The 21,171-nt window shown below is 44.8% G+C and overlaps 1 long non-coding RNA gene across 1 annotated transcript; it reads right to left on the reverse strand.

Moving 5' to 3' along the window:
- Nucleotides 1–15,198: 15,198 nt before the first annotated feature.
- On the reverse strand, nt 15,199–19,768 carry LOC118397837 (uncharacterized). Its single transcript, XR_004828511.2, has 4 exons — nt 19,638–19,768; nt 17,030–19,289; nt 16,099–16,193; nt 15,199–15,436 (listed from the first exon to the last, which is right to left on the reverse strand). It is a non-coding gene; the product is annotated as an uncharacterized LOC118397837 (long non-coding RNA).
- Nucleotides 19,769–21,171: the final 1,403 nt, after the last annotated feature.

Genomic DNA, 21,171 nt, shown 5'->3' on the forward strand with positions numbered 1-21,171 from the left:
GTGGGTGTTGTTATGGTGACCAGTGAGATATACCTGCTGGAGCGCGTGCTACGGGTGGGTGTTGTTATCGTGACCAGTGAGATATACCTGCTGGAGCGCGTGCTATGGGTGGGTGTTGTTATCGTGACCAGTGAGATATACCTGCTGGAGCGCGTGCTACGGGCTGGGTGTTGTTATGGTGACCAGTGAGATATACCTGCTGGAGCGCGTGCTACGGGGGTGGGTGTTGTTATACCTGCTGGAGCGTGACCAGTGAGACCAGTGATATACCTGCTGGAGCGCCTGCTACGGGTGGGTGTTGTTATGGGGACCAGTGAGATATACCTGCTGGAGTGCGTGCTACGGTAGGTGTTGTTATGGTGACCAGTGAGATATACCTGCTGGAGCGCGTGCTACGGGTGGGTGTTGTTATGGTGACCAGTGAGATATACCTGCTGGAGCGCGTGCTACGGGTGGGTGTTGTTATGGTGACCAGTGAGATATACCTGCTGGAGCGCGTGCTACGGGTGGGTGTTGTTATCGTGACCAGTGAGCTGAGATAAGGTGCTGGTGTGGAGCTGAACCAAAGCAGAACATGTTTGTTTAAATATATTTTTTGATTATTTCAGTGTTTTATGGATAGTGATTGTAGCAATGTAGAGGGGAGACAGATACAGAGGGAGACAGAGAGGAAAGGCTGAGAGGGGATTTATACTTATGTCATACTCATGGCTAACCACTATGCCAGACTCTGGCACAAGCAGAACGTGTTTGAACTACATTGTCATTTTTCCAACAAATGTACAACACAATAGCAGTTTTGCCACTAGTATCATTGAAGTGCTAAGAGCTAGAGAGTCTCAATTAAATTTCCCTAATATATCCATTACAGGAACAGGAGCAATAATTAAACACTTCTAAATGTGGAGTAACCTTAACCATTAGTGGGGAAAATACTAAACTGACCCAAGGTCAGCGTCCAGGAAGAAACTTTAACCTACACCATGGTTGATAGTGAGGGCCTTTTTACCTCCAGGCCATACAGGAAGTTAATCTGGTGTGGTGTCTCTCCTGCCCTCTGTCTATTATTGTGACAAGAGAGTCGAGTGACTAAGAATGGAAATACGTCTTCAAAAATGAAAGGCAGATGGAAGGAAGTTTGATGATCAGGTTCTAGCCAATGATCAGGTTCTAGCTATTCTATCCAATGAGAGGCATGTTGACGTCTATTGTCATGCATCTTGTCCTGGAGGCAGAACTGAGCAATTTCTGCTAGATAGGCCAGCTGCAAAGTCAAAATTGGCTATATCGTAAAAATTCATGAAAACAAACATTTGCTTTTTGGTCTTAATTTAAGGTTAAGGTTAGGCATTAGGGTTAGCAGTTTGGTTACGGTTAGGTTGAAAATCAGATTGTATGACATTGTGGCTGCGACAGCAAGTGACCACTCTGCAGAGCTGCCTCTAGGGCAAGATTCATGACAATAAATGCCAACCTGCCAATGAGAGGGCAGATGTGTGAATAACAGACCCAACTCCGATGTAAAGTATTTTTTTTAATGTCGAAATGCCACATCCGTCCACGTATATCAGTGCATTCGTAACAACCATTATGAAACGTCTATTCGATCAAATAAGCCTTGAGTAACAAATTAGCAATTACATTTATGGTTGACCAAATTCGACACTTGCTGACCTCCATACTAAAATTCATCACTTCGTGGTCTTATTTTGTGGAATGATTTTGGGCGGAGTAAATTCTCTCTCTTTGCCTCTGCCTCTGACCCAGCGCCACAGCTCCGGCACCCCCTCCAGCCCAGTGTGAGCATGGCACGGCTTCCACGGCCCCCAACAGTTACTGTAAATCTGTACACAGACCAGGTTCAACTCTGCATCAATGTCGGTGCTGTGGTAGACAAAGGAGAAATATACCAATGAGTCCGATGCAAGGTTAAAGAGTAAGACATTCTTTAACCTTAGACAGGAGGCAGGAAAGTGTCAGCGAGGCACAAAAGTGTTCTTGGGGTAAATTCCATTTAAATCCTGCTGGGGACCTTTGAACTCTGAATGAACTGAATGGAAAAGGCAATAATCAGATCCCAATAATCTTATCCCAGTCTGGGAAATGACCCCAAGGAAATACACTTTTATCTATTGAAAAGGTAAAGAGTCTCTATTATCTTTTATCTACTGAAAAGGTGTGTAAAGAGTCACTACTATCATTTATGTATTGAAAAGGTCTGTAAAGTCACTAGTATCTTTTATCTACTGAAAAGGTGTGTAAAAGAGTCACTATTATCTTTTATCTATTGAAAAGGTGTGTGAAGAGTCACTAGCTCATGAATAAGAAAACCAGACCAATACCCTGAGAAGCACAAGCATTTCGCTACACTCGCATTAACATCTGCTAACCATGTGTATGTGACAAATAAAATTTGATTTGATTTGAGACAGACTGAAGACAGTGGCACACACTGTTTTTTCAAGTTATGCTATTGAAAAGCCCCTGATTTACAACCAACCAGCAGTCAGGAATATGAACATTGTAGACAATGGCTTACATGAAGGCATTGATGGTAAGGAGCCAAAGGTCTGGGCCTTCTCCACCTGCCTCTTCAGGTGACCTCGGCCATTCTTCAGTAAAGTCAGGTTCTGCAGACAGACACAGCAACTCAAAGTGACTCTGAAACAACTTCCTGTTGGACTCTGACCTAATATGGACACCGTACAAATAGGTTGAATTGTTTCAACAATGGTTGTTTTAAAATTCTAATTCTATCTCCACAGAATTGAGTGCTTATTTAAGTGTGTATACAGTATGTGCGTGTGTGTGTATGAGTGCGTGTGTGTGAGTGAGTGTGTATGTGTGTGTGTTGTGGCAGCTGCAGGTGAGAGGAGGGTTTTGAGCATGGCTGGGAAGCCAAGGGGAAATTACCTCCACTGAGTACTACTTCCCCATGACTGAACCCATCGTGACCAATGGAAAAGATTGGGTAAAAAACCAATAGGGAACTTCCGTTTAGTGTGCACAGGCACACCCCTGCCAGATGTCTGTCACTCCCTCTTATCCCTTTTTCTCGCCCACTCTTTTTTCTCACTCTCTCCTCACTTTGCTGTATTGGGTTGTTGGGTTAGGAAATGGTCTGGATCTCTCTCTCTCTCTCTCTCTCTCTCTCTCTCTCTCTCTCTCTCTCTCTCTCTCTCTCTCTCTCTCTCTCTCTCTCTCTCTCTCTCTCTCTCTCTCTCTCTCTCTCTCTCTCTCTCCCCCTCTCTCTCTCTTTCTTTCCCACTCTCTTCCTTTCCCCTTCATTCTGACAAACATAGAGATTTGCCACCAACAGTCCTCTCTCTCTCTCTCATTATATTTTACTCAAATATTATATCTGTTTGGGCTTCTTGCGGTCAATTTGCAGTGTTCAAATTCTTTGTAATTATGTTCTGACTCCCCGACCATCGGAAAAATGAAAAATACTAGCACTAGGGGGAGTGTTAGTAGTGAGGACCACTGCACTAAGGGGAGTGGAAAATACCAGTTGGTCAATGGGATAAGGGCTCTATCTCAATTGCTTAAAAATGTGTATTTCCTCTTTTCCCTCATCTGCACTAATTGGAAAAGTCTCTCTCTCGCCCCTCCCTCCCTCCCTCCCTCCCTCCCTCCCTCCCTCCCTCCCTCCCTCCCTCCCTCCCTCCCTCCCTCCCTCCCTCCCTCCCTCCCTCCTCCCTCCCTCGCACTCTCTCTCTCACACTCTCTCACTCTCTCTCTCGCTCTCTCCCCTCTCTCTCCCCCCCTCTCTCTCAAGAAGCAGGCACACAGAAGCAGGACTCAAGAAGCAGGCACAAAAAACACATTATTCCTCTTTGATTATGAGAATAATCAGTGATTTTATTCATTCAGGGCACTAGCCCTGTGCATTGGACAATTAGCATTTCAAATAACGTTGATTACAACAATTCATGCACTTGTTCTCGTCTTCACCTCCACAGTGTACGCACTCATTGTACCCTGATTAGTGATTATACTCCAGAGAAGAGCGTCTGCTAAATGAATAAATATCACATGTACAAAATAAATGTGTGAGCAGGTGCCTAACAAACATCTGAAGAGTCAGAGAGCTCAGGAAATGTTAGAGAGAGAGAGAGAGAGAGAGAGAGAGAGAGAGAGAGTGTGTGTGTGTGTGTGTGTGTGTGTGTGTGTGTGTGTGTGTGTGTGTGTGTGTGTGTGTGTGTGTGTGTGTGTGTGTGTGTGTGTGTGTGTGTGTGTGTGTGTGTGTGTGTGTGTGTGTGTGTGTGTGTGTGTGTGTGTGTGTGTGTGTGTTGATGCTGGAGACGTTGACGCCAGCCATTGGTGCACATTTAACACATTAAATAATTGGACACCTCTGTGTCGTGGCCCAAAATTGAGACGTGTGATCTGTGAGTCTGTGTGAAGAAGGTATAGACTTGACGATATCATCGTATGTATGGTAAAGTCAGCTTCTGACTTTAACAATTTCCTATGGATAAAGAGCAAACCTAACTTTACCCATATGAGAATGAAAACGTATCTGAGTCTGTACCAGTGGATAGGGGTAACTTCTACCTACCGTGAGTCTTTAGCTTGGAGGTCGTGCATGATGGTGGATGAGGTCGATCGGTCAGTTAATAACCTAATGAAATCCCCAGAGCTAGAAACTTGAGATTAAAATAGCATCCTTTCAGACAGTGAGAGATGAGAATATGATTGGACTGGAGAGGTAATAAACATAGTCTGCATCCCCAAAAAATATATAGTTCACTATGTTTTACCAGAGCCCTATTTAGTGCACTAAATACAGAATAGCGTTCCATTTGGGACATTAACATACTGTATTGGTACATTAACATACTGTATTGGAACATTACCATACTGTATTGGTACATTACCATACTGTATTGGTACACTACCATACTGTATTGGAACATTGCCATACTGTATTGGTACACTACCATACTGTATTGCGACATTACCATACTGTATTGGTACACTACCATACTGTATTGCGACATTATCATACTGTATTGGTACACTACCATACTGTATTGGTACACTACCATACTGTATTGGAACATTACCATACTATATTGCGACATTACCATACTGTATTGGTACACTACCATACTGTATTGGTACATTACCATACTGTATTGGTACACTACAATACTGTATTGGAACATTACCATACTGTATTGGTACACTACCATACTGTATTGGTACATTACCATACTGTATTGGTACACTACCATACTGTATTGGTAGACTACCATACTGTATTGGTACACTACCATACTGTATTGGGACACTAACATAATGTATTGGTACACTACCATACTGTATTGGAACATTACCATACTGTATTGGTACACTACCATACTGTATTGGTACATTACCATACTGTATTGGTACACTACCATACTGTATTGGTACACTACCATACTGTATTGGGACACTAACATACTGTATTGGAACATTACCATACTGTATTGGTACACTACCATACTGTATTGGAACATTACCATACTGTATTGGAACATTACCATACTGTATTGGTACATTACCATACTGAATTGGTACACTACCATAATGTATTGGTACACTACAATACTGTATTGGTACACTACCATACTGTATTGGTACACTACCATACCTCCGTCCTCCTCGGTGACTGGGGGAAGAGTGTATGCGTGTGTGTGTGTGTGTGTGTGTGTATGTGTGTGTGTGTGTTTGTGTGTGTGTGTGTGTCTGTGTGTGTGTGTATGTGATGTTTATTGATGTGTGTGTGAATGTGTGAAAAGCATGGTATTGAGTGTGTGTGCTGATGTGATACAATTGGTAAGGGGGTGTTGGGGGAAGAGGTGAGACACAAACAACAGAATAATTAGATATTTATAAGCATAAGTAACATTTATAAGCATTCATCCAGTTGGATTTATTGAACATAAACAAAACCCTGGACTAAAATCATTTTTCTTGACTTTCTAACCAGAAACAACAAAGCCATTCCTCTTTCACTCACCGCTCTGGGCACACCAGGTTCAAGGCGATCTGATCAGCCAGGATGGACGAGTTCCCTGGGCTATATCTGAACATGGACAGGTGTGAACAAATAAAGGTGTCCCCGAGAGAGAGAGAGAGAGAGAGAGAGAGCTGCATTCCCTATTACACCGTGACAAATACTCAGACCAAAGATAATATTTCTTTCCCAAAATTATAATTCAATACAGAGACTTTGAAACTATAAAATATGAAGAAAAAATCTGTTATTTATTGGGTGAACAGCCAAAATGTGCAGTTTTGAAAGCCAAATATGTGTCCTCCTGCCACAACCTGAGGGACAGCCAGTGAAAAGGGCAATGTAATGTCGATAATATTTCCCATCTTGTTAAGTTTTGTCTTTCATACCATGTAATTTGTCTTCTCAATCATGTTGACACTGGTCTACTACCATTGCTTTAATGTATTGTTGTTCTCATTAATATTGTTGTTGTTGTTAATGGTAATCCCATGTCCACTACTACTATTATTATTGCAGTTGGTCCCACCATTTAATATATTATATATATATATATATATATATATATATATATATATATATATATATATATATATATATATGTATATATAATTTTGTATGTATTGAATTGAAGGGGAGAGAGGGCGAGAGACAGAGAGAGAGAGAGGGAAGGGGGGAGAGGGGAGAGAGAAAGGGGAGAGAGGGAGAGAGAGAGGGAGGGGGAGAGAGAGAAAGGGGAGAGAGGGAGAGGGAGAGAGAGGGGAGATAGGGAGAGTGGAGAGAGAGAGGGAGATAGAGAGAGAGAGAGAGAGAGAGAGATGGGGTGGAGAGAGAGAGAGAGACAGAGGAGAGAGAGGGAGAGAGAAAGAGAGACAGAGAGAGAGGGGGGGAGAGGGGAGAGAGAGAAAGGAGAGGGAGGGAGAGGGGGGTCAACAGGAAGAAACATACACTGAACTTGTCGTGAAGCATACAATCAATTCAATTCAAGGGCTTTATTGGCATGGGAAACATGTGTTAACATTGCCAAAGCAAGTGAGGTAGATAATATACAAAAGTGAAATAAACAATCAAAATTAACAGTAAACATTACACATACAGAATTTTCAAAACAATAAAGACTTTACAAATGTCATATTAGATATATACAAATGTACAAATGGTTAAAGTGTTGTTTTTTTTGAGTGTTTTTGGTGACAGGCCAAATTTCTTCACCCTCCTGACGTTGAAGAGGCGCTGCTGCACCTTCTTCACCACGCTGTCTGTGTGAGTGAACCATTTCAGTTTGCCCGTGATGTGTATGCCGAGGAACTTCAAACTTTCCACCTTCTCCACTACTGTCCCGTCGATGTGGATAGGGGGCTGCTCCCTCTGCTATTTCCTGAAGTCCACAATCACCTCCTTTGTTTTGTTGACATTGAGTGTGAGGTTATTTTCCTGACACAAACCTCTGAGGGCCCTCACCTCCTCCCTGTAGACCGTCTCGTCGTTGTTGGTAGTCAAGCCTACCACTGTAGTGTCGTCTGCAAACTTGATGATTGAGTTGGAGGCATACATGGCCACGCAGTCATGGGTGAACAGGGAGTACAGGAGAGGGCTGAAAACGCACCCTTGTGGGGCCCCAGTGTTGAGGATCAGCACGGTGGAGATGTTGTTTCCCACCCTCACCAACTGGGGGTGGCCCGTCAGGAAGTCCAGGACCCAGTTGCACAGGGCGGGGTCGAGTCCCAGGGTCACGAGCTTAATGATGAGTTTGGAGGGTACTATAGTGTTAAATGCTGAGTTGTTGTTGATGTTGTCCAGATGGGTTAGGACAGTGTGCAGTGTGATTACGAATGCGTCGTCTGTGGACCTATTTAGGCGGTAAACAAATTGGAGTGGGTCTAGGGTGTCAGGTAGGGTGGAGGTGATATGGTCCTTGACTAGTATCTCAAAGCACTTCATGATGACGGAAGTGAGTGCTACGGGGCAATAGTCATTTAGCTCAGTCACCTTAGCTTTCTTGGGAACAGGAACAATGTTGGCCCTCTTGAAGCATGTGGGAACAGCAGTCTGGTGTAAGGATTGATTGAATATGTCCGTAAACATACCAGCCAGCTGGTCTGCGCATGCTCTGAGGACGCGGTTCGGGATGCCGTCTGGGCCGGCAGCCTTGCAAGGGTTAACACGTTTAAATGTTTTACTCACGTTGGCTGCAGTGAAGGAGAGCCCACAGGTTTTGGTAGCGGGCCGTGTCGGTGGAACTGTATTGTCCTCAAAGCGAGCAAAGAAGTTGTTTAGTTTGTCTGGGAGCAAGACATCGTGGTCCGCGACGAGGCTGGTTTTCTTTTTGCAGTCCGTGATTGACTGTAGACCATTAGTTTTGTGGGAATGCTGCCATCAATTCACGGTTTCTGGTTGGGGAAGGTTTTCATAGTCGCTGTGGGCACAACATCACCGATGCACTTGCTAATAAACTCGCTCATCGAATCAGCGTATTCATCAATGTTATTGTCAGACGCTATGCGGAACATATCCCAGTCCACGTGATTGAAGCAATCTTGCATTGTGGAATCTGATTGGTCGGACCAGCGTTGAACAGATCTGTGCACGGGCGTTTCCTGTTTTAGTTTTTGTCTATAGCCTGGGAGCAACAAAATTGAGTCGTGGTCAGATTGTCCTTCCGAATGGAGGGCGGGGGAGGGCTTTGTATGCATCGCAGAAATTAGAGTAACAATGATCCAGGGTTTTACCAGCCCGGGTCGCGCATTTGATATGCTGCTAAAATTTAGGGAGCCTTGTTTTCAGATTAGCCTTGTTAAAATCCCCGGCTACTCGGGAGCGGTGTGTGATGTGCCCGTCTACGGAGCCTGACTAGAAGACCGCTCCGTCTGCCCCTTCTGCGGTGCCGTTGTTTTGGGTCGCCGGCTGGAATCCGATCAATTGCCCTGGGTCGTGGACCAAACAGAGGATCCGCCTCGGGAAAGTTGTAATGTTGTTAAGTTGACGTTGCTCTGATATCCAGTAGTTCCTCCCAGCTGTATGTAATAAAACTTAAGATTTCCTGGGGTACCAATGTAAGAAATAACACATAAAAAAACAAAATACTGTACAGTTTCCTAGGAACGTGAAGCGAGGCGACCATCTCTGTCGGCGCCAGATGTCTTAGCGGTTAGAGCGTTGGGCAGTAAAGGTTGCTGGTTCAAATACACAAGCGGATGAGGTGAAAAATCTGTTCATGTACCCTTGAGCAAGGTACTAAACTCTAAATTGCTCCAGGGGCGCCGTACTGCTATGGCTGACTGTAAACAACACATTTCACTGCACCTATCTGGTTATTAGGTACACCAGCCATTCACGAAAATGTATAGCTCCTACCGACAGTGAGTCAAATGGCCTATATAAGTTACTATATAAAGCAGGCAGATGGGCATCGAGGCATTCAGTTACTGTTTGATTGGAAGAACGATTGACCTAAGCGACTTTGAGCATGGTATGATCGTTGGCACCGGGCATGTATTTTCTCCAGTATTTTTGAGACGGCCAGCTGGGCTTTTCACGCATGACATTGTCTAGGGTTTGCCAAGAATGGTGCGACATCAAAAAATTACATCCAGTCAGCGGCAGTCCTGTGGACAAAAACAACTCTTTGATGAGAGAGGTTGAAGGAGAATGGCAAGAATCGTGCAAGCTAACAGTGGTGTGCAGAACGGCATCTCGGAACGCACAACTCGTCGATCCTCATAACTGATGGGCTAAACGCAGCAGACGACCACACTGGGTTCCATCAGCTATCAGCTAAAACCAAGATGTGGCTCCAGTGGGCACACCGTCAGCAGAATTGGACAATTGAGGATTGGGAAACATTGCCTGGTCTGACGAATCCCGGTTCCTGTTGCACCATGCTGATGGCAGAGTCTGGATTTGGCGTAAGCAGCATGAGTCCATGACCACATCCTGCCTTGTGTCAACAGTACAAGCTGGTGGCGGTGGTGTAATGGTGTGGGGAATGTTTTCCTAACACAGGTTGGGTCCCTTGATACCAATTGAGCAACGTTTCTATGCCTCTAAGAATTCAGGCTGTTCTGGAGGCAAAGGGGGAAGTCCGACCCTGTACTAGATTGGTGTATGTACCTAATAAACTGGCCTCTGAGTGTTTTTGCCTATTACCAAGACATTTTCCTATGTAACAGATATCACCAAGAAATCAAAAAAATTACCTGATCCTCAAGCTTGGAGCAACAACAATATTTATTATTGATGAAGCAATTGATCTCTGGGCGTCACAGCTGAAATATTCTCTCTCTCTCTCTCTCTCTCTCTCTCTCTCTCTCTCTCTCCCCATGTTCTTTGTCTGTGGCCTACTTGTCGTTAAGACAGACAGGGTTTCCTGGTGGGTATATACTGTAGGTCTATGAAAAGATACTCTAGAAACACATTTAATGCTTTGGAGCAGGTGCTAGAGATTAAAACACGTGTCCAGCAAAAATAAAGACCACACACACACACACCCATCTGCTCCCAACAGGTGTGATTTATTTAGACAACATATACACTTAGGTCACACACACTCACACACACACACACACACACACACACACACACACACACACACACACACACACACACACACACACACACACACACACACACACACACACACACACACACACACACACACACACACACACACACACACACACACACACTAATGAAAACATAAGGGTCTCAAAGCGTTTTTAATAACAGATTAATCTCATAGGTCACGTCTGGGTGTCTGGATACATTAAATGATTCTCTCACCTCCATGGTCCACACTAGACTGGACTTCATAGCTTTCTCTCATCAACATGGCCAACACTCAACTGATACCTTGTGGTGCGAACACAGTGAGAGTCAACTTCCACCTTGTGGGGGCGAACACAGCGAGACACAACTGATACCTTGTGGGGGAAACACAGCGTGACTCAACTGATGCCTTCTGGGGCGAACGCAGCGAGACTCAACTGATACCTTGTGGGGGCGAACACAGCGAGACACAACTGATACCTTGTGGGGCGAACACAGCGTGACTCAAGTGATACCTTGTGGGGCGAACACAGCGAGACTCAACTGATACCTTGTGGGGGCAAACACAGCGTGACTCAATTGATCCCTTGTGGGTCGAACACAGCAATTCTCAACTGATACCTTGTGGGGCGAACATAGCGAGACTCAACTGATACCTTGTGGGGCGAATGCAGCAAGACTCAACTGATACCTTGTGGGGCGACCACAGCTTGACTCAACTGATACCTTGTGGGGCGAACACAGCCGAGACTCAACTGATACCTTGTGGGGCGAACACAGCAAGACTCAACTGATACCTTGTGGGGGCGAACACAGCGTGACTCAACTGATGCCTTGTGGTGCGAACACAGCGAGACTCAACTGATACCTTGTGGGGCGAACACAGCGTGACTCAACTGATACCTTGTGGGGCGAACACAGCAAGACTCAACTGATACCTTGTGGGGTGACCACAGCTTGACTCAACTGATGCCTTGTGGGGGCAAACACAGCGAGACTCAACTGAAACCTTGTGGGGGCGAACACAGTGTGACTCAACTGAAACCTTGTGGGGCGGACACAGCGAGACTCAACTTATACATTGTGGGGGGACCACAGCGTGACTCAACTGATACCTTGTGGGGCGAACACAGCGAGACTCAAGTGATACCTTGTGGGGCGAACACAGCGAGACTCAACTGACACCTTGTGGGGCGAACACAGTGAGACTCAACTGATCCCTTGTGGGTCGAACACAGCAATTCTCAACTGATACCTTGTGGGGCGAACACAGCGAGACTCAACTGATACCTTGTGGGGCGAACACAGCGTGACTCAACTGAAACCTTGTGGGGCGGACACAGCGAGACTCAACTTATACATTGTGGGGGACCACAGCGTGACTCAACTGATACCTTGTGGGGCGAACACAGCGAGACTCAACTGATACCTTGTGGGGCGAACACAGCGAGACTCAACTGACACCTTGTGGGGCGAACACAGTGAGACTCAACTGATCCCTTGTGGGTCGAACACAGCAATTCTCAACTGATACCTTGTGGGGCGAACACAGCGAGACTCAACTGATACCTTGTGGGGCGCAACAAGACTCAACTGATACCTTGTGGGGCGAACACAGCCGAGACTCAACTAATACCTTGTGGGGCGAACACAGCAAGACTCAACTGATACCTTGTGGGGCGAACACAGCAAGACTCAACTGATACCTTGTGGGGCGAACACAGCAAGACTCAACTGATACCTTGTGGGGCGAACACAGCAGAGACTCACTCAGGTGCAATAACAGCAGCGCTCGCTCTTTTGCACACCGTGAATGTAAATTATACAGAACAAGCATCGTAAGTGGACACATGTTATTTGCTAAATTACATGACACTTAACGTAATTGGCTAAATGTGCTTTCTCTCTTCGTCTTTCGAACAAGCAAGCTCACACACACACACACACACACACACACACACACACACACACACACACACACACACACACACACACACACACACACACACACACACACACACACACACACACACACACACACACACACACACACACACACACACACACACACACACACACTGACCAGTTCATCCTGGCCTGGCAACACATCATGTCCTCCAGACTGGTTCTGAAGGCCAACACAGTCATCACCTCACTGGCCACAGACCCACTCAGCTGTTCCTGCTGCTTGGACTGTTAATACATAATCTAACGATACACCTACAGGCTGAGTACCTGCAGAGAGGTTAGGTTACCTCCCATTCCATTTACAGTGCATTCCGGAAAGTATTCAGACCCCTTTTTCCACATTTTGTTACGTTACAGTCATATTCTAAAATTGATTGCAATGTTTTGCTTTCTTATCAATCTACACACAATAATCCATAATGATAAAGCAAAAACATGTATACATGCAAAATAAAATAAAAAATAAAAAAACTGAAATATCACATTTACATAAGTATTCAGACCCTTTACTCAGTACTTTGTTGAAGCACCTTTGACAGTGATTACAGCCTCAAGTCTTCTTGGGTATGACAGCTGCAAGCTTGGCACACTTGTATTTGGAGAGTTTCTCCCATTGTTCTCTGCAGATCCTCTCAAGCTCTGTCAGGTTGGATGGGGAGCGTTGCTGCACAGCTATTTTCAGGTCTCTTCAGAGTTCGATCGGGTTCAAGTCCGGGCTCTGGCTGAGCCACTCAAGGACATTCAGAGACTTGTGCCGAAGCCACTCCTGCATTGTCTTGGCTGTGTGCTTAGGGTCATTGTCCTGTTGGAAGGTGAATATTCGCCCCCAGTCTGAGGTCCTGAGCGCTCTGGAGTAGGTTTTCATCAAGGATCTCTCTGCATGTTAGGTGAATTTTTGTAGCTTTCTTTTAGCAGACAATCAACAGTAGCCTCTAGCCATCCTATTGCTACTATGTTCACTATCCACTCCAGCGAGTGGATTGATGAGTGCTTCTTTTTTACACTGGACAGCTCGCGTGTCAGCTCATGTAGAGATGTAGGATATTAATTTGAGGCAGTTTGCTACAGCAGGAAAATAATTCTGCAGCAACAGGAAATGTGAATTATTATGTGGATTATAATTAATGGACACTTTTGTAGTGGTTGATAAAGTGGCTGTTCCACTGGATGTCATAAGGTGAATGCACCAATTTGTAAGTCGCTCTGGATAAGAGCGTCTGCTAAATGACTTAAATGTAAATGTAAATGTAAATGCTGCATTCGTCTTTGCCTCGATCCTGTCTAGTCTCCCAGTCCCTGCTGCTGAAAAACATCCCCACAGCATGATGCTACCTCCACCATGCTTCACCGTGGGGATGGTGTAAGGTTTCCTCCAGACGTGACGCTTGGCATTCAGGCCAAAGAGTTCAATCTTGGTTTCATCAGACAAGAGAATCTTGTTTCTCATTGTCTGAGAGTCCTTTAGGTGTCTTTTGGCAAACTGTCATGTGCCTTTTACTGAGGAGTGGCTTCTGTCTGACCACACTACCATAAAGGCCTGATTGGGGGAGTGCTGCAGAGATGGTTGTCGTTCTGGAAGGTTCTCCCATCTCCACAGAGGAACTCTGGAGCTCTGTCAGAGTGACCATCGGGTTCTTGGTCACCTCCCTAACCAAGGCCCTTCTCCCCCGATTGCTTAGTTTGGCCGGGCAGCCAGCTCTAGAAAGAGTACCAAAACATGAAAAAATGAAAGGGGTCTGAATACTTTTCGAATGCACTGTACCTCTAGTCAAGCATGACTATTCACAGTTGTTTCAGGGGATATTTAGTGTCTGTGTGATACATTGGTATATTCACTGTGGCACGATTAGGTGACTTTTTTCAATTCATCACATCCTCTAGCCTCGCCTCCTTCTCAAAGGGCATTGGAAGAGAAGATCCAAATCTCCACCCCTCGGACCTCCTCATCCAATGCCTTTAGAGAAGGAAGTGAGGAATTAAGGAAATACAACTGAGGCTCATGTGCCCTTAGGGTCTGTGCCAACCCCAGTGTGGTGGTGGTCTTGCCCTCACCCAGTGTAGTGGGTGTAATCCTGCCAAGAGGATGTCAGAGGTCAAGGGCAGTTACAAATTCAATGTAGTGCCATTTGGCATACAATATGTGCCCTTCGATTCACATGCCAGACAGTTCTTTGGGATAGAGGCCAGTACACATTGGCTAGTTCTTCTGTCTGTCAATAAATGGTGTGGGGGAATGGTTGAGCCTGCTGCAATGATTGGATTAGAACAAGCCACTCTCCCAATGCTCTTGTTTCCCCAGACAGACAGACACGTTTCACTCACTCACAGGCACTCGTCTCAGGGCGCAAGTCTCCCCTTTCCAAACATTGTGTATGAATCAGAATCCATAGCTAGTCATTGTTGTTCAATCTTTTCCTATCTACTTTGCTGAGGCCATATGGTTGTTTTAGTCTGTCTACTTGGCGTTGTTTAGTAGGCCTACTTTGTCTGTCCGTATAATTATTCCATTGCTGACATCTGTCTTTATGTTGTGATCCATGCCCATGCGTGTTTGCTATAATTATTTATTCTCACACAGACATGTTTAATAAAATGACACATATAGATAGTTTATTTTGATTGTATTGTACAAATGTTGGCATAAGTGTGTGTGTTTGTGTGTGTGTGTGTGCATGTGTCTATGTATATGTGTGTGTTTAAGTGTATGTATGTGTTTGAGTGTATTCGTGTGTGTAATGACCTTACCACGTGACCACCACGTATTTCCCATCAGGCTGTGCCTTGAGGCGGTCCATAACCTCCAGACAAATTTTGTCTCGGGTCGTCCCATAGGGCTCCACCTCCCCTGAGAAGAGGCCAACCGTGGCCAGATAGCCAATTGTCTTTGGTGTGCAGGAGTGTCTGATTACGGCATCACTGAAAAAGATCACAGTAGCTAGAGCATGTGGAGCGCTTCTCTCATAAATGACATTATACTGATGTAGGCCTACAGTGATGCCAATTATCCCCTGTTCTCTTTACTAATGTGGTTGTATCCTTATGGTGACTACTGCTGTTCCTGGTACGTGTGTTGGGACTTGGTCCTTGGTTACTGTTCAATTCATACTGTGGGAGCAATTTAAAGATATAACTACAACGGCTGTATTGACTGACTTAGTAACTGTCTGACTATCTGACTGACTGAGTAACTGACTGACTGACTGAGTAACTGGCTGGCTGGCTGACTAACTCGTTGACTGGCTGGCTGACTGATTGACTGGCTAACTAATTGACTGACTGACTGACTGGCTGGCTGGCTGACTGGCTGGCTGGCTGGCTGGCTGGCTGGCTGGCTGGCTGGCTAACTGACTGACTGACTGACTGGCTGGCTGGCTGACTAACTAACTGACTGACTGACTGACTGACTGGCTGGCTGGCTGGCTAACTGACTGACTGACTGACTGACTGTCTGGCTGGCTGGCTGGCTGACTGACTGACTGACTGACTGACTGACTGGCTGGCTGGCTGGCTGACTGGCTGACTGATATCAAGTCTATACCAGAGATAGCAAGTCTATACCAGAGATAGCAAGTCTATACCTAGGTTGAGGTTCCTGTGGCTTCAGCTTAGCGTCGAAATGTTCCACTTTCCTGGCTGGTATGTCTTGAGAAACCACTTCACACTGGACATTGTTCTAGAAATGACAAAGAAAGAAAATACAAGATTAAACAGTTATTGATTTTTTTTTCACCCCCAAAAAATATGTTCAACAGCTAAAGTGATAATTTAAACATCCTCATTTAAAACTACAAAAAAAAGAGTGGTATTTTTTTTAGAACTGTAAGTGAACATGGATCTTTATGTAGGTGTGTTTCTGATAGAAACATTACAACTCAATGAGAAAACAAGAAAATGACTTCCGAAGTGAACATTGATCTTTATATAGGTGTGTTTCTGATAGAACCATTACAACTAAATTAGAAAACAAGAAAATGACTTCCTGGCTAAAACGAGACACTCAAAAGCAATTAAAGAGAAAGACAGTGGTGTGTCCCAAATTGTACCCTACTCCTTATTTAGTGCACTACCTTTGATCAGGTCCAATAGGGAATAGGGTGCCATTTAAGACGTAGCCAGGAAATGCATAACTAGCACCTCCCTTTAAGTCAAAACCCTAAGGCTTAATCTCAGTAAACAATAATAGATTTACTTCTGTTTGTTGTCTGCATGAAAAAAATAACAGCCATAGAGGGGTTCACGTCAAGATACGTATGTGACCATAAAATAGACAGTTAAGAATTAGTCCAATCTTTTATCATGTGTGGGTTTTAGTATCATTATCTTAGAGAGGAAAACCAGGAAGGTAATTGTCCCCCATGGCTCAAAATGAGTGAATGTGCATTATAATATTAAAGGATGAATTAGGCTGTTTGAGAAGGTTTGAATCCTAATCGACCTGCATATACATAGTTTCAAATACAATAGGCCAACATAGCTAGTGTAGTAGGTTAAAGCTGTGTGCTTAAAAACCTTGGTAGAGCATGGGTGGAGTAGCCATGAATTTCCTTTCTTTTTTGGCTTCAGACCAATGCCTTCTTCTCACTTCATTAACCTTCTTGGTAGTCGTAAACAAATCTACTTTGAAACAAAAGTAAACATCTCACACACATGGCTATGGGCTTAAAAAAAGAAGACACCTGTTGAAATGTATTACATTTTGAGTTTGCATCCCAATATGAACCTTTATATACATCACAGAAGACTGAAATATAACATAAACATTTGACAAAGAAACACCAGATTTTCAGCTTATTTTTTATTTATTCATTAGGAATTAATTATTTAAAAAATCTTAAATACTATTCCACCCATGAGGCCACTAGAGGGCAATATGGTCATTTGACTGCAGGAAGGATACATATTCACAGCATCATTTTTTATTTTTTATTTAATTAATTTTTTTACCTTTATTTTACTAGGCAAGTCAGTTCTTATTTTCAATGACGGCCTAGTGCTATTGCAACCTTTAATGTGGAGTGTGACCCTCTAACTTGTCTAGCTAATCAGCTCTATGCAGCTGTTAGGAGTAGTGTACAGTGGATGAAACATTCTCCCAGGTCGCCCGAGAGAGCTTCACCGCATTGATACTGGCCAGCCTGGGAACACACACACACACAGACAAATCTATAGCAACACATTTCACATGCAACGGATGCTAGGGATAGGTAGAGAAAGGCACACCAGGCACACCTTCAGAGACTGCATTGCAAACATTGTACACGTGTCACGAAGGAGGAGGATTTGTTTTTTAATGAGCACGGCCTTATTTCTATTACAGCATATTAGATGATTATCATTCATATTTTATTTACCCAGCTCAATGTAACATCGATAAGTTTAGGTTACTACATGATACTCAAACGTTTCCTATACCCATCATGAGGTTGCTACAACCTAGCCTATGAATGAAAGTTTACAATGTATGTGCACAGGTCAAGATAAATGTTTGTCAAGATAAATGTTCAAATTCAATACCGCCGTGCACACTCTTGCCTGCATCTAGCTTATCTAGGGTGTAGTCGCTAGTCTAAACGAGAGCTTCTATTGGACAAATTCAAGTATGTTTATCCTTGTTTCATTCCGTTTGCTTCGGTTCAAGAAACGTTTCTTAACAGAATCGGTGGAATGAATACACCCCTGATCACCGCAAACACAGTTCATTTTCATAGCAGCTACATACAAACAGCACAATCATTTGCTCGTATAATTCCTTCTTTCATCTATGCACTCTCCTCCTCTCACCTTTTCCCTTCGCTTGTGGACAGTGCACAACCCATCAGCTAGCAGTTCAGCAGTTACACCAGTGGGCCCCAGTGGCAATACATTTATAAAATCAAAAGCTTACCTTGACTTGGAAGATATCCAGCGTTGAATAGCCATAGCCAGCTAGCTAGCATAGCATCCCTTTCTGTTTGAGCCAGGTGTTTGAGTAGGCTAAACTAGCTAGCTGCATTCGTTAGCTAGGTAAGTGAAAGTTAAAAAAAATATACAACGAAGCATAGCTATCGCTCTCTCTCTCTCTCTCTCCCATATTTTTTTAATTAATCAATTTGTTTGAAACTGTTCAACTATTTTGTCTTTCTCTCTCTTTGAGTCAACTACTCACCACATTTTATGCACTGCAGTGCTAGCTAGCTGTAGCTTATGCTTTCAGTACTAGATTCGTTCTCTGATCCTTTGATCAGCATGTCAGTTAATACTGCAAGAGCTCTGAAAGGTTGGAGGACTTCCTCCAAGTTACTGTGTAAGTCTATGGAAGGGGGTGAGAATCAGGTTCCTCCTAGGTTTGTATTAAAGTCATTACACCCAGAGGAGGACGGAAACTAGCTGTCCTCCAGCTACACCACGGTGCTAACCCAGAGAATGCTGTTGAGGCGACTGTAGACCTTCATTTTACAAAACAGTGTGATTTAATCAATAATTTGATAAAGTAAATATATTTAGTATTGTTTTATTTAAAAAGGATAATTTTGTTGGAATATTTTTATGAAATTCACTGAGGAGGATGGTCCTCCCCTTCCTCCTCTGAGGAGCCTCCACCGAGTGGTAGTATGTTTACATGCTAATATAGATAGTAGCGTATAAGTATGGGGTTGATAGAGTCCAGGTGCAGCTCTGTGTCCATGGGGTTGATGGAGTCCAGGTGCAGCTCTGTGTCCAAGGGGTTGATAGAGTCCAGGGAGGGGCCTCCGGGTTCTCATTGACCGCTACAATGCAGGCTAAGGCAGACCTGTCCATGCCAAGATTTTAAAGTGGTGGTCAAGGATTGTTGAGGAATTGCTCGTACATACTAATAACATAGCCCTATTGTTACAATGCTGATCAAATCATCTTCATATCTAGGGGTTAAGCACCATATCAAACTTGTTAAAAAACTGTATTGCTTAGCTAAAGGATTCAATGGCCTTCTGGGGCAAATGTAGCCAAAGCTGTATCCATATCAATGTTCTCTGTTCTTGTTCGGTCTATTCAAATACACACCACTCTGGCAGTAAGGGCATGAATGTAAAAACATACATGTAGAACGCCATTACAACACTGGTTCTAGTAACTGTAGTTCTAGGCCAGTTCTACTCACCTCATCCGCTGTGGCAGTCTGGCAGTCAGTGGCTGTGATTAACATTAGCATGGTATTCTCATTGCAAGTGAAAAGAGAGGAAACCTCATAGTTTGAAAACTAATCAACGCTTCCAAGCTGCTTAGCCCCACATACTTTGAGTAGGCGGCGTCAAGTAGCCTAGAGTTAGTAGGGAAAAGCAAACAAATTAAACTCACACCTTCTAGCGAGCAAACAATCAACACATTTACCTAAAAGTCATCTGAAGAAGTGTGGGAGAAGAAGAAGAGAAAGACCCTTAAGAATCACAGAAAATGTATTGAAGACACACAAAAGGGCTTTTCACACTACTGACCAGAGCTGAACTCAGCCCAACTGAAACAAGCTGTACTGAGCTGACCCGGCTACGCCTCCAACACAGTTGCTGTAACTGTGCTGGAAAGGACATCATGAAAAGAACATATCCAAGCCTGGAAGATACAGTTTGGGTTAGTCCGAAAAGGGTAAAAGACACACCTGCAACACTACCAGACCTGGCCAGAAGCCAGGGAACTGACCCCTCATCTAGGGGTCCAGGACCCTAGACGAAGGGTGAGGACCCTAGACGGTGGGTGTTGACCCTTGACGGAGGGTGTTGACCCTAGACGAAGGGTGAGGACCCTAGACGGAGGGTGAGGACACTAGATGAAGGGTGAGGACTCTAGACGGAGGGTGTGGATCCTAGACGGAGGGTGTTGACCCTAGACGAAGGGTGAGGACCCTAGACGGAGGGTGAGGACACTAGATGAAGGGTGAGGACTCTAGACGGAGGGTGTGGATCCTAGACGGAGGGTGTTGACCCTAGACGAAGGGTGAGGACCCTAGACGGAGGGTGAGGACACTAGACGGAGGTTGAGGATACTAGACGGAGGGTGTTGACCCTAGACGGAGGGTGAGGACACTAGACGGAGGTTGAGGATACTAGACGGAGGGTGTTGACCCTAGACGGAGGGTGTGGATCCTAGACGGAGGGTGTGGATCCTAGACGGAGGGTGAGGACCCTAGACGGAGGGTGTGGACCCTAGACGGAGGGTGTTGACCCTAGACGAAGGGTGAGGACCCTAGACGGAGGGTGTGGACCCTAGACGGAGGGTGAGGACACTAGACGGAGGTTGAGGATACTAGACAGAGGGTGTTGACCCTAGACGGAGGGTGAGGACACTAGACAGAGGTTGAGGATACTAGACGGAGGGTGTTGACCCTAGACGGAGGGTGTGGATCCTAGACGGAGGGTGTGGATCCTAGACGGAGGGTGAGGACACTAGACGGAGGTTGAGGATACTAGACGGAGGGTGTTGACCCTAGATGGAGGGTGTTGACCCTTGATGGAGGGTGTGGATCCAGGACCCTAGATGGAAGGTGTTGACCCTAGACGGAGGGCGAGGACCCTAAGCCAAGGGTGTTGACCCTAGACGGAGTGTGAGGATTCTAGACGGAGGGTGAGGACCCTAGATGGATGGTGTGGATCCAGGACCCTAGACGGAGGGTGAGGACCCTAGACGGAGGGTGTTGACCC

The sequence above is a fragment of the Oncorhynchus keta genome, chromosome 19 (genome assembly GCF_023373465.1).
Source record: "Oncorhynchus keta strain PuntledgeMale-10-30-2019 chromosome 19, Oket_V2, whole genome shotgun sequence".
NCBI classification, from domain to species: domain Eukaryota; kingdom Metazoa; phylum Chordata; class Actinopteri; order Salmoniformes; family Salmonidae; genus Oncorhynchus; species Oncorhynchus keta.